Source organism: Apodemus sylvaticus, chromosome 23, assembly GCF_947179515.1.
Source record: "Apodemus sylvaticus chromosome 23, mApoSyl1.1, whole genome shotgun sequence".
Taxonomy (NCBI): domain Eukaryota; kingdom Metazoa; phylum Chordata; class Mammalia; order Rodentia; family Muridae; genus Apodemus; species Apodemus sylvaticus.
The window spans coordinates 6505756-6519893 of record NC_067494.1 but is presented as its reverse complement, the minus strand read 5'-3'; positions in this window follow the sequence as shown (position 1 = coordinate 6519893).

Sequence of the window (14138 nt, the reverse complement as noted above, 5' to 3'; positions counted from 1 at the left end):
GAGAAGAAAACCATTTGAGGAGATTTTCAAAAAAAAAAAATATATATATATATCCAAATTGTTATGATTACTAATTATTATTATTATGACAGAAATTACCAATTTCTTTTAAAGCATAATTTCTCAAAATTCACCAATACATGATTTAAAAAAAACAATAATTACAAAAAAATAATGTAGTATCTTAAGCAAAAGTAATTTATTATTTTTCTCAAGGATAACTTGGTGCATCATACTAAAGGATGGAAATGTACTTATTATTCTATTTGTGTGTTATATTTAAATGTATAAGTATTGAGAAGTCTGATCTTCATAAACAAACACCATTTTATATATACATATGTGTATATATATATAAATATATAATATGTTCTAATAACAACAGTGATCATTTATGTTTCTTAATCTATGGCCAATCAAAAATATTTTTTCATAATTCTTGAGTATAAGTTCTACAAACCTAGTAGCTATTATTCCTCATTTTAAAAATAAGAAATTAAGGTTTATGGAAATTCATTACCTTAGCCAAAATCAATAGCCAGGAGAAGGTTAAGATTTCCACACATAAGTTTCTGATTCAAGCCCACATGATTCATTACTTCATAATTCTTTCCTTTTCCAATATAAAATTTAACAAAACAAAGAAAGTACCTTGTACAAATATTTGAAGCCATAAAAGACAAATAATTAAGGAAATGGGATTAGATATTGCAATTTCGTGATCTCATTATTTGCAACACTATTGTGTGTATTGAGCAAATGGCATTTTGGAGTTAATGACTTTTATCAAGGTTTTAAGACACAGGTTCAAGGATGGATTTTCTCCCCAATCATATTTTATGCCATTTTTTGAAAGCAGAGAATCAATCAGAAGGTAAGCTTTGTGTTATTTTTATTATTCTAAAACTGTTTCTGATAAATGAAGTAGAAGTGATTTACAAAGCTACTTTTAAATTTTTCTTTTCATTGTACCTAAGTATTTGACAATTTCTTATCATCCTACAAGGACTCAATTACTTTGTCACAAAACATAGTTCATGATGTCATAATGACCTGCAATACAATCCAATTACGTTGACTGATACCAGCAGTTTTCCTTGGCACTTGTGGGAACAGAACAGCTCTTCCCAGGGATTGAGGGATATTGCCACCTTTGGGTTGATGTTACTTCTGATAGATCCCAGCAAGTCGCCTTTCCATAAGGAGTCTTTCAAACAGTGTAGAACACTATAGATCCTGGTGACACAGTATAACACCTGTAACACTAGCCCAAGAGTAATACTGCTGCTTTCATTTCAATAGTTTATCTAGCTGAACCATGAAGCTTATAACTCTAATCTCATCACTTGGAAGTCATGAGTTTTGATTCAGTCTGACTGACCAAGGCCGGATATACAGAGCTTTCATTCTCCCATCTTCCTGGTTCCTTTGCCTACCAGTTGTGATATCTGCAGTGACCCAAACTCCCAACCCCCAGCCTCCAACATTCAATCCCCAACCCCCAAACCCCAGCCTCTAACTACCAACGCCCAACCCCCAACCCCCAAAAGCTTCTGTCTTTTTTGGCATCCATGGAACAAATGCTGGTCTTTAGACTTGCATGGCAAACACTTTTACTCATGGTGGTGGTCCAAGTCATTGTTCTAAGCAGGAAAAAATAATGCTCCATTAGATTTTCCTTAAAATCTCCAAGGAAACAGGGTAAAGAATCAATGAGAATTGTAGAATATTAATAGGTGTTCTAGCTCACCATAGCAAGTTGGATTGTATTTTTTAATGATTTTATTTATTTCAAAATTGACAATTAGTAAATACCTAATGGTACACCTCACAATCTCTTGACCCATTTCTGATTCAAGCCCACATGATTCATTACTTCATAATTCTTTCCTTTTCCAATATAAAATTTAACAAAACAAAGAAAGGGACATTTTTGCTGCAGGTTTCCCAGTGGGGTTAGATGTCTCCTTTATTTCAACTGTTAATGTTAAATCCTGCTGTACAGAGGTATAAAAGTGGCATCTGGTTTCAGTGTGTTTGGCTCTCCCTTGTTCCCTCTCCTCCCCTCCTCTCCCCTTTGCTCCCCTCCCCTCCCCTCCTCTTCCCTCCCCTCCTTTCTCCTCCCCTCCTCTCCCCTTCCCTCTGATACCCTCCCCTCTCTTCTCCTCCCCTTCCCTCTCCCCTTCCTTCTGCTACCCTCCCCTCCCCTTCCCTCTCTTCTCCTCTCCTCCCCTTCCCTCCTTTCCCCTCTCCTCCCCTCTCCTCTCCTCTCCTCCCCTTCCTTCTCCTCCCCTCTCCTCCCCTCCTCTCCCCTTTCTTCTACTACCCTCCCCTCCCCTCTCCTCCCCTCCCCTCTCTTCCCCTCCCCTCCCCTTTCCCTCCTCTTCTCTCCTCTCCTCTCCCCCTTTAAGGGATTCTCTGTTGTTTCATTATTGAGTTGTCTGCAACAATCCATTGAACTTACAGGAGCAAACAGCAGTACAAAGTACTTCACACCCTATAGGCAACTCTTAGCCATTAAGGGATTGGGGAGGGGAAGTAGGAAAAGCTTTATCGAGCTCAGTCTGTAATGGAACTTGACCTAGGATTTTACAGTGATCAGCTCAGTAACCACCCTTGGGGTATGTTTCACTCTGTCCAGTTCCCTATTCCTGTCCCTTGGGATGACATAGCAAAATCAGCTATCTAGACACAAACTCCCGGCACTGGCTCTGTGTCATGGGTAAGCACGATGGAATAAAAGGGAAATTAAATTACAAACTAGAGTGGAGTTTTTACATACCAGACAAATCAGTTAAAATGTTCTGACAGTCGGGTTCTCTGGGAAGCAGACTGTAAAAAAACATAGGAAGTCAGGAGCCTCATTGGGCGGGAATGCCTGCCAGAGACAAAAGCTGAAAGAAGTGGGGTGTGGCAGAAGGCACAAGGTCACCACGGGGCTCTCACACTTAGGAAAAGGGATTAGGCAGAGCAATCTGCCAACACTGCATCTAACCCCACTGGGAAACCTGCAGCAAAAATGTCCCTCAACCGAGCCTGTTCTTCACCAGATGACCAAGGCCAGTATCCATGCATAGATATGTAGATATGCATAGCTTTTTGGAAGAGGAGGGGTCTGCCTTACTGTATCATATTTAATTAACCTCAAATAGCATTTAGAGATCATACTAGTTGTTAAACTGATCTCACCAAGTATCTCTAGTGATCTCTTTTACTGAGAATTTCTAGCCCAATGCCATTTCAAAACGGAGACCAGGTGAAAGATGTTGAGGGCACAGCTGAAGCCTCAGACCCGAGGAGCATTAGAAAACCCAAGAGGAATGCTTCAGTTGGCTTACAGCTCTTCACAGCATCTGACAGATTGTTTTTCTGCCTTTGAACAACCTTATAACTAGAGAGGTCAGTTAGGCAATATCTCATGAGAGTAACCACCCCGGACATTTTTCTGGAAAAAATGAGGGTCTCACCTTGCATGCCACCACCCAGGGAGAAATGGTTGTCATGCTGGGTACAAGTACAAAACACAATGCACCAAGTTACCTTCTGTGGCATTATACTACCCACCTGAAAATGTGACAGTAGTCAGTAAAACTGCAATCAACCAGATACACGGTTCTTTTTTGTTACTCAGAATAACAAAACACTCTGCAAACAGGCAGGTTGACACAACCCTCTAATGTCAGCACTCGGAAAGTTGTGGTAGGACAATTGTTAGGAGTTACATAACAAGCTTGAGGCTAGCTTGGGCTACACATCTCAAAAAGTGTGTATTCAATGGACTTTAAATCATTCTGTGAAACTCTTGAGAATGATAAGTCTATCTAAATAGTTCAGCCTCCTGTACAAAATTTTATGAACCATACACTTTGTTCAGTATAGTTGCTTATTGTTTCTACCTTTATTGTGCATAAAACTTCCACCAAGCACTAGTACATTTTGTTATTTTTATAATACAAACTATCAGCCATCAGAAACTGTCAACTAAGCCAGAAGCTAGGATAAGTCTATACTTAGTTGGTACATTTATATATAACACAGCAGAACCTAAGTGGTTATTTATGATCACTACTTCACCAATTCTGAGAATAAGCCTGTGAAGTCATGAGTGCAGGGTGTGACTGCTCCATTTTTTTTCCTGTGTTCAATTATAGACCTAGAACATTCTAGTGACTGGGGTTTGCCATGTCGCATGATCTGGTGATGAGTAATGGGTTTTAATCAGCAATATGTAGCAGATTCTTTCAAAAGCTCCTTAGTCTCATTTTATGACAGGAAGAATCTGTAGACACAGGCTGAGAAAATGACTAAGGGCAGATGGAAATTAGAATGTCAAGAAGAAGACTGTGTGGGGTGAACATGATAACAACTACACTACAGAAAGAGGGCCAAGAAGGTTTAAAGATGTCTTCCAGGGAAGAGTAATAAAGAGGCACTGACAAAACTGAGAAAAGGAACGTATAATATACGTATTTGTGACATATGCATGGTACATGTATTTTCTATGTGAGGTCCTGGGTGCACAGGTGTGTGGGTTCCTGTGTGTGTGTGTGTGTGTGTGTGTGTGTGATAAGCTACATATCTTTTGAGACACTGAACCTAGAACTCACTAATTCAGCAAGACCGTTAGTCCACGAGCTCTCCGGGGATTCTCCTATCTTTATCTCCCCAAAACTTGGATTTGATGTGCACACTACAACACTCAGCTTTCTACATCTGTGCTGGGGACCCAACTAAACTCTCATCCTTGTGACTGAGTCATTTCCACAGCCCCTGTTAGGAGCATTTAGAACTGTCTCACAGTGTGTGTGTGTGTGTGTGTGTGTGTGTGTGTGTGTGTGTGTGTGTGTGTGTGTGTGTAGATTCTGTTTAGGTCTGCAAACATTTAATGAGGATCTATCACATGCTGACCCTTGGATTCAGTGCTGTCAAGGAGACAAATACCCCTCAGACAGGCCTAATAGTCAAGACGCTTACAATCTATCTATGATACCAGCTTTAACACATAAAATCATTAAGACCTAATTATCGGTACTAATCTAAAGGCAATAGTCATTTAAATCCACACTCAGCAGGACTAAAACTGTATCTTCAGACTAAGCAAGATGGACTCTTAGGGTAAGAAGAGATTTAAGGTGAAAGAAAATGTGATTTTAAGATGAGAAATGAGCGTATAATATTCACTTGGTATTAGCTACCTCAATAGCAATAACCCTCAGATTGCAATGGAGTTGATTGACATGTTTCACTGGAGAAAATCAGAGTTAGTGTTTTAAGTACAGGGGGAAAAAAGGAATTGCAGCTGTCTACAAAGAAACATAGCAGACACTAAATTGGATATTTTCTGAATCAGACTAAAGGGAAACAAATCAATACTTGGGAAGATTCAAGTACTCATGATACAAGGCAAAGGAGAGAAATATTTACATGTGCCTTATATGTCCATGAAATGTACTAAGTGTCTTATTCTAGCTACAATTGTATATTTTCAATGATTGAGACCCCTGAGACTATCACAAATATGATCTTAACATCCCAACATCAACCAACTTGATCCCATATAATTGTAGGCATGCCTCCATTAAGGTGCTACCAGCATGGTGTAAAACTGCAAGAGAATTTTTTTCTAACATTTAACATCACTAAGGCTTGTTTTCCCTCCCTATCTCTATAACTAGAGCAATTGAGGTGCCAAAACTAGAACCATTCCTGACATTTGCCAATGTCCAAATTTTATCTGGCCTGACTGAGATGCCCATTCTACACTGTCAAACCCAGTTACAAAAGAGTTTAACTCAATGACTTAAAGAAAGAAATTTCAAGGATGTATCTTCCTTCCATTATCTTTGTCAACTCTCTTTTTTTATTCCATATATTCTTTATTTATGTTTCAAATGATTTCCCCTTTTCTTGATCCCCCTACAAATCCCATAAGCCCTTTTCCCTCCCCCTGCTCCCCCATCCACCCCTTCCACCTCCCTGTCCTGGAATTGCCCTACACTGCTGCACTGAGCCTTTCCAGAACCAGGGGGCCACTCTTTCCTTCTTCTTGGACATCATTTAATATGTGGATTATGTCTTGGGTATTCCAAGTTTCTAGGCTAATATCCACTTATCAGTGAGTGCATACCATGATTGATCTTTTGAGACTGGGTTACCTCACTTAGTATGATGTTCTCCAGCTCCATCCATTTGTCTAAGAATTTCATGAATTCATTGTTTCTAATGGCTGAATAGTACTCCATTGTGTATATATACTACATGTTTTGTATCTATTCCTCTGTTGAGGGACATCTGTGTTCTTTCCAGCCTCTGGCTCTTATAAATAGGGCTGCTATGAACATAGTGGAGCATGTATCCTTATTACATGCTAGGGAATCCTCTGGGTATATGCCCAGGAGTGGTAGAGCAGGGTCCTCCGGAAGTGACATGCCCAGATTTCTGAGGAACCGCTAAACTGATTTCCAGAGTGGTTGTACCAGCTTGTAATCCCACCAGTAGTGGAGGAGTGTTCCTCTTTCTCCACATCCTCGCCAATACCTGCTGTCTCCTGAGTTTTTTAATCTTAGTTATTCTGACTGCTGTGAGGTGAAACCTCAGGGTTGTTTTGAATTGCATTTCCCTAATGACTAATGATGTTGAACATTTCTTAAGGTGCTTCTCAGCCATCCAAAGTTCTTCAGGTGAAAATTCTTTGTTTAGCTTTGTACCCCATTTTTAATAGGGTTATTTGGTTTTCTGGAATCCAACTTCTTGAGTTCTTGGTATACATTGTATATTAGCCCTCTCTCAGATGTAGGGCTGGTGAAGATCTTTTCCAAATTTGTTGGTTGCTGATTTGTCCTTTTGATGGTGTCCTTTGCCTTACAGAAACTTTGTAATTTATGAAGTCCCATTTGTCAACTCTATATCTTAGAGCAAAAGCTATTGTTGTTCTGTTCAGGAACTTTACCCCTGTGCCCATGTCCTCAAGGTTCTTCCCCAGTTTCTTTTTTATTAGTTTCAGTGTGTCTGGTTTTATGTGGAGGTCCTTGATCCACTTGGAGTTGAGCTTAGTACAATTCTCATTCTTCTGCATGCTGACCTCCAATGTCCCCATATTGATCATCCAGCTGACGTGATGGCCCTGCCCTCCTTCCCAGGTTCTTCGGTTTCTGCGGATCTCACCTCTCCCATCAGGCAGCTACTCCTCAGAACGGCTGGCTTTGGAACAGACAAGCAATTTTTCCTCTATTCTTGCACTTGATATGTAAGTTCCCTGTATTTCTCTACATATCAGTACATGTCTGTCCTACTGTGCCTCCCTGATGCTATGATAAATATAGATCAAAGCCCATCTAGGGGAGCAGAGAGTTTATTTGGCTTAAAGGTTACAGTGCATCCATCATCAAGGGAAGCCGAACAGGAAGTCATGGCAGGAACTTGAAGGTACAAACTGAAGGAGAAATGAGGAACGATGCCTCTTGGTTTATTACCTTTCACTTGCACAGATAGCTTTCTTATATATCCTGTGACTATCTGTCCAGGGTGGAAACAATCCACAGTAAGATGGACTCTCTTCATATCTATCAGCTGTCAAGAAAATGTCTCCACAGACATGCCCACAGAGGACTCTAATAGAATCAGTTCTTCCCTGGAGGTTCCCTCTTTACAGGTGACTCGGTTTACATCCAGTTGACAAACACTAACCAGCACAGTGCCCCTCCTCTACTGTGAGATGTAGCTTAGAATAGCCAAACAGATTTGCTGCTCACTCATTCTTTTACCTGATGTAAGGACAGGAAATGCAGTGAATGATACAAGTAACATCATGTTTGCCCCAATGTATTAGCCATTTTTTATTACTGTGATAAATCACAATGACCAAGGTGACCATTGTAATAACTAGGGATTTTATTTTTTTATTTATTTATTTATTTATTTATTTATTTATTTATTTATTTATTTATTTATTTATTTTTGGCTGTATGCGTCTGGAGGTTTAGCATTCAGGATGGCAGAAGAAAAGCAGAGCAGAAGAAAAGCAAGAAGCACACTGGAAATGGAGCAGGAATTGAACCCTCAGAGCCCACCCACAGTGACACACTTCCTCCATCTCCTGCACTGAGTGTTCAGACATCTGAGCCTGTTGGTGACATCCACCTTCAAACCACCACACTCTGCAAATGGAAAATTCTGAGAATCTGACCTAGATGTTCTCTTTCATCTGCATTTCCTGTGGGTAGGTGGGGAACTTCTCCAGAAAGACTCTTTTCTGTGTCTTTCTTAGAAGTTGAGTATTCCTTATGTGAAATGCCTAAATGTTTGATGCCAGAAGTGGAACACAGGGGTTTTATATATTCTGCAATATTTATTTATACATAATAAAATATCCTACGAATAGGAACTAAGCCTAAGCTTGACATTCATTCATGTGTTAAATAGGTCTTCTAGACATATTATACATGTAATTTGATGATAATTTACATAATACTCTAGTGCATATATCCTGACAGCAAAACATCGTGGACAAGTTCAAGTGTGGATTTTTATTTATAGCTGTATCACTCTGCTGATGCTAAAAATGTTTAGATCCTGAATCATCTTGACCTTTCATACTCCAATTAGGGGTAGTAGGTTGTATTCCATAAGCAACTTAATAGCAGATATGGTAATTCTTACCAGGAGGCTCTATGGCTGGCTAGCTGCTTCAATCTTTCTTGTCATTCAACACTCAAGGCAGAAACAATATCACTATATTTATACTGAATAAATTTTCTTATTCATTTACATACACATAATTACAGTACCTCTTCAAAGAACATTTCTTGGTATTTTCTAGATTTGAATGAAAAACTATCCCCTAAGTCCAATAAAAAAAAATAAAATAAAGAATATTTCCTCCCCCTAGGGATATATTCTTGTTGAGAATACTTAATAAGTTCAATGTACATGTTGTATGTTTATATAGTACATATGCATATGTGCATATTTGTGTGGTGTTGGCATATATGCATGGACACGTGTACTTGCGCAAGTGGAGATCACTGTTGGTTTTCTTTCTCTATTGTCTTCTATCTTTTGGGTTTTGGGGGGCTTTTTTGTTTATTTTTGTTTTATTTTTCTTTGTTGTTTTGGGGTTTTTTGTTTTTGTTTTTTTGTTTTGTTTTGTTTTTGTTTTGTTTCTGGGGGGAGGTTGACAAGAATGCCTCATTAAACTTGAAGCTCCCTGTCTTGCTAGACTGGCTTGTCTTAGCAAAGAGCTCTCGGGATCTCTTTGTCTCAGCCTTACAGGGCTGAAGTTACAAACACACATTGCCAAGAAATCACAGAAGCACTAGCAGTTGTCAAAAAAAAAAATAGAAATGTTATGTCCATATCATATTTTAATTGCTGAAGATATCTTGACATACCATTTTCTTTCATGATTACTTACTGATTATATTACATAAAAATTACTTTGTTTACACATTATTCTAGGATGCTCCAGATAATGACAGTCTTCTTATATACAACCATAGTTATCCAATTTGGTAGCAAATCTGGGCCTAGTAATTATAGATACAATACAGTGACTTATGGGATTTACATTTCAAAAAGGCATTGATCTGGGTTCTTGGTATAATTGACAGACTGCTGATTTAGCATGCAAGAAGCCTTCATTTTGCTAGGGTTGGACTTAATAGGCAGGTTACTTAGCATCCAGGAAGCCCTGGGTTTGATTCCAAGCACCATTTAATCCAGGCATGGTGATACATACTCACGTTCCTAGAATTTGGAACATGGAGTCAAAAAGAATAGGAGTTTAAAGTCATCCCCAGCTACTTAGTGAGTTTGAGACCGCCCTCTGCTACATAAGAACCTGGCTACTCTTAAGCATGATGAAAAAAACAAAACAAAACAAAAAACTTGAGCCACCGAAATATCTCCCCAGTCCATATATCATAAAACTTTTGATTAAATATTTCTTAATTAACACGTTAGCTGGCTTCAAGACTAGATACTTCTCCATAAATATATTCATACATTACTTAACACTTGAAAAGGATTCTAAGCAATGAATCGTGAGTCAAATTTTTGTAACATGTTCACCCTAGAGTATGCCTATATTAACTTACACAGTATAGCCACTACTGTCTGTGTAAGCTATATGGCGAATGGGTATGATATCAACTATTATTCCTAGGGCTTTTATGAACAAACCAAAAGGGTGAATTAAGTCCAAGAGGAAAGCCCACAGTCAGGAGATAGTATTATTCTGCAGTCAGTATAACAGAGTGTAGATTTCTAATAAACCATTTTTAATGAATAGAAGGATTCTTTAAATATCAAATCTGAAAATTCTAGTTCTCTTAGACAGAAGCCTTAACTCATGGTTGTTTATGAACTCTAAGGGGCCCTGGCTGTAATTTCCTGCTTTCACGTTTGGTCTTGATTTGGGTAGGAGGGCAATGTGACTATAACCTTATAAATATTTTAGTAATGAAACCCAGTTGATATGTTGTAGAGAGCCTTACTGAGGTGGCATGCCACCTGGCAGGAACTTGATATTGACCATATGTGAAGTTCCTCTCCCAGCCTTTGAGTGGGAACTCCTGTGTTAGCCATAACACCCTCCACCTAGGGTGGAGTGCTCAGACAAAAGTGAAGCCTATTCCTCAAGGACCTACAGTTTCCTGAAAAACACTAGCCACCTGTGGAGCAACTGAACTGATTCTGCTGAGAAGCTTCCAGACTTTTTCCCCTGCCTGTATAGATTTAGAGTTCATCATTAAACTTTGAGACCTTGAATAGCAGGTGTTCTCTTGATCTCCATCTCTTTTTTTGCCGTCTTCCCATACATTCCCAGCTTCTCTTCCTGGTAACCGGTTCAATGTAACTGCGGGCAGTTACAATATGTAAACCTAGAACATATCTGTGTATTATCCTTATCAAATAGGCTGTGTGATGCGCTGTATGCTCTTTACAACCCCGGTGGCACAGTGGGTATTTATCCCAATGTCACAAGAAACAGAAATAAATAGTTGGATGTTGCAGTGTTCTGCAGGCTACAGTGTCATGAGGGAATGAGAATTTTTCTGCTCCTTTATAATCAGGTGAGAGCATTTCTATAAATGTGATCCACATCTGACCCAAGTCAAATCAGCAGATTCACATTTAGGGGCTGTCTTCTTGTGGTTTCTGTGCTTTCTATGTTTGTGCCTCTTGTTTGGCAGCACATCTCCCCTTCTTTCTGAAACCAGGAGGTGACCCCGAGCACGCAAGGATGCTCATATTTTCTGTTTATTCTGCTCTCTGTCATCAGTTTTAAGTTTCTGTGTACTGCTGCTGCAAAGCTTGAGTCTTTGTGCTTTGCAAACTTCTTTTTTCCCAGTTTCTGAACTCTGACTTCTAAAAGAAAAACAAAATGACTTTTTACTTACCTGATTGTACCTCTACCAATTTTCTGTAACTTAAGCTGTCGCTTTCAGCTGCTAAATCAAAAAAATGTACCACAGAGATAATAGCAGCTTTTGCCTGTCACCTTTTCCATGCACAGGTGGGGGCCAAATGCACAGGGCAAAAAAATAGAAATTCTAGGGCATGGTTTTCTGGGACAACATGACTAATGTCAGTTTGTTTTAGTGAAGTAGAAATCTGTATGTTTCTATCTATCTTTTAGAATTTCTTTTTAGTCCAACTCTGATCATGGAATATTTTCCTAAGAGCAGTTATACCTTACAATTTGTGGTAATTAGTATCCAACATTAGCATGATAGAATGGTGAATCACTAACTAATAAGCAGATGTTAACCCAAAAGCTCAAAATAAGTTACAATTCACCCAGCATAGGAAGCTCAAGAAGGAGGACTTAAGTGAGGGTGCTTTGATTCCTCTGAGAAAGGGAACAAAATACTCACAGGAGCAATAAGGGAGACAATGTATGGAGCAGAGACTGAAGTAAAGGCCACCCAGAGACTGCCTTACCTGGAGATTCATCCTACAAAGAGTTGCCATACCCCCACACTACTATGAAGGACAAGAAGTGTATACCTAAAGAAACATGCCATGGTTGTCTCTGGAGGGGCCCTGCCAGAGCCATATAAACACAGAGGCAGATGCTAGCAGCCAATCATTAGACTGGGTGTGGGGTTCACAATGGAGGAGCTGGAGGGTGGTCCAGAGGAGCTGAAAGGGTTTACAGCCCCATGGGAAGAACAATGATTTCAGTCACCAAGACGCCCCAGGACTCCCAGGGACTAAACCATCAACCAAGGGGTACACATGGTTCCAGCCAAAAATGTGGCAGAGGAATGCCTTATTGGGCATCAGTGGGAAGAGTGGTCCTTGGTCAGGTAAAAGCTCAATAGATGCCCCAACAAAGGGAAATCCAGGGGGTTGGGAGTGGGTCGAGTAGAGGGGCATATACTTGGAGGCATGGGGTGGGAGAAGGGGTTGGGGGTCTTTGGAGAGGGGAGAAATTGAGAAAGTTTTTACCATTGGCAATGTAAATGATGATATTCAATTAAAAAAAAAAAGGAATGGTGAATCACCTGGGAGATATCTGTGGGAGGTTAACTTCATTGCATTCACTGAGGAGGGAAGACCGGTGCCCTGTGTGTGGATGATCCTGCATCCCAAATACCATCCCCCTGATTATTTAGATTTTCTATACTCCCATGCTTACCATGGTTGCTCTTTATACATTTAATTCAAACCATAAAACATGCAGCATTAAGGTCATCTCACCTCTTCTTCAGTAACCATGGAGTTGCCTTATCTCACAGTTCATTACACCAGAGACTGGCAATTTGAGTTAATAATTTGCCATCAAGATTCTATCTGCATTCGCTGGAGAGACGATCAAGTTGTTAAGAGCATTTGCATCTCTTCCAGTGGAATGGAGTTTGGTTCCCAACATCAAAGTCAGGTAGTTCATAACCACCAGTAAGTCCAGATGTGGATGTTTTGATGTCCTCTATGTCCTCCACAGGTACCTGCACACATATTGCACACACACACACACACACACACACACACACACACACACACAGTATTCAGCTTGTAGCTTTCACTGATAGAACAGTGCAGAACTATTTCAGTTGTGAATATTGATTGGTATCACTTAGTATGATGTTCTCCAGCTCCATCCATTTGTCTAAGAATTTCATGAATTCATTGTTTCTAATGGCTGAATAGTACTCCATTGTGTATATATACCACATTTTTTTTTATCCATTCCTCCACTGAGGGACATCTGGGTTCTTTCCAGATCCTGGCTATTATAAATAAGGCTTCTATGAACATAGTGGAGCATGTATCCTTATTACATGCTGGGGAATCCTCTGGGTATATGACCAGGAGTGGTAGAGCAGGGCCCTCCATAAGTGTCGTGCCCAGTTTTCTGAGGAACCGCCAGACTGATTTCCAGAGTGGTTGTACCAGCTTGCAATCCCACCAGCAGTGGAAGAGTGTCCCTCTTTCTCCACATCCTCGCCAACACCTGCTGTCTTCTGACACCGTCAAAAGGACAAAAGAGCAACCAACAAATTGGAAAAAGATCTTCACCAACCCTACATCTGATAGACGGCTAATATCCAATATATACAAAGAACTCAAGAAGTTAGACCACAGAAAACCAAACAACCCTATTAAAAATGAGGTACAGAGATAAACAAAGAATTTTCAACTGAAGAACTTTGGATTGCTGAGAAGCACCTTAAGAAATGTTCAACCTCATTAGTCATTAGGGAAATGCAAATCAAAACAACCTTGAGATTTCACCTCCCATTCAGTTTTGAAGTCACATGTATTCTCACTATCTTCCCTCCATTTCCCCTTAAGATCCTCCCCCACGCCGCCTTCTCTGCTCTCATCCACACATGCATGATGAATACAGAGGTTCTTACCATGACAAATGCTCAACTTCTCCCCTCATCTCTTTGTTCTCATCTACCCTATCCTTTGCTGCCAGCCAGGAAACGCTGTGCTCTCTCTTCCGCAAAACACCCCGAGGGTAGGTAGCTCTAAGACTCTGCTAATCTTGTTTCCACTTCCATATTGTTGCAAGGCTGGAAATCTCAACAAACATTATGAAATTACTTGGAAATTAGTTGTCTCTCATCTCTAGAAAGATATAGGCTTGGATACAAATAAAATATGCCCATTTCCTTCAAAGCCAA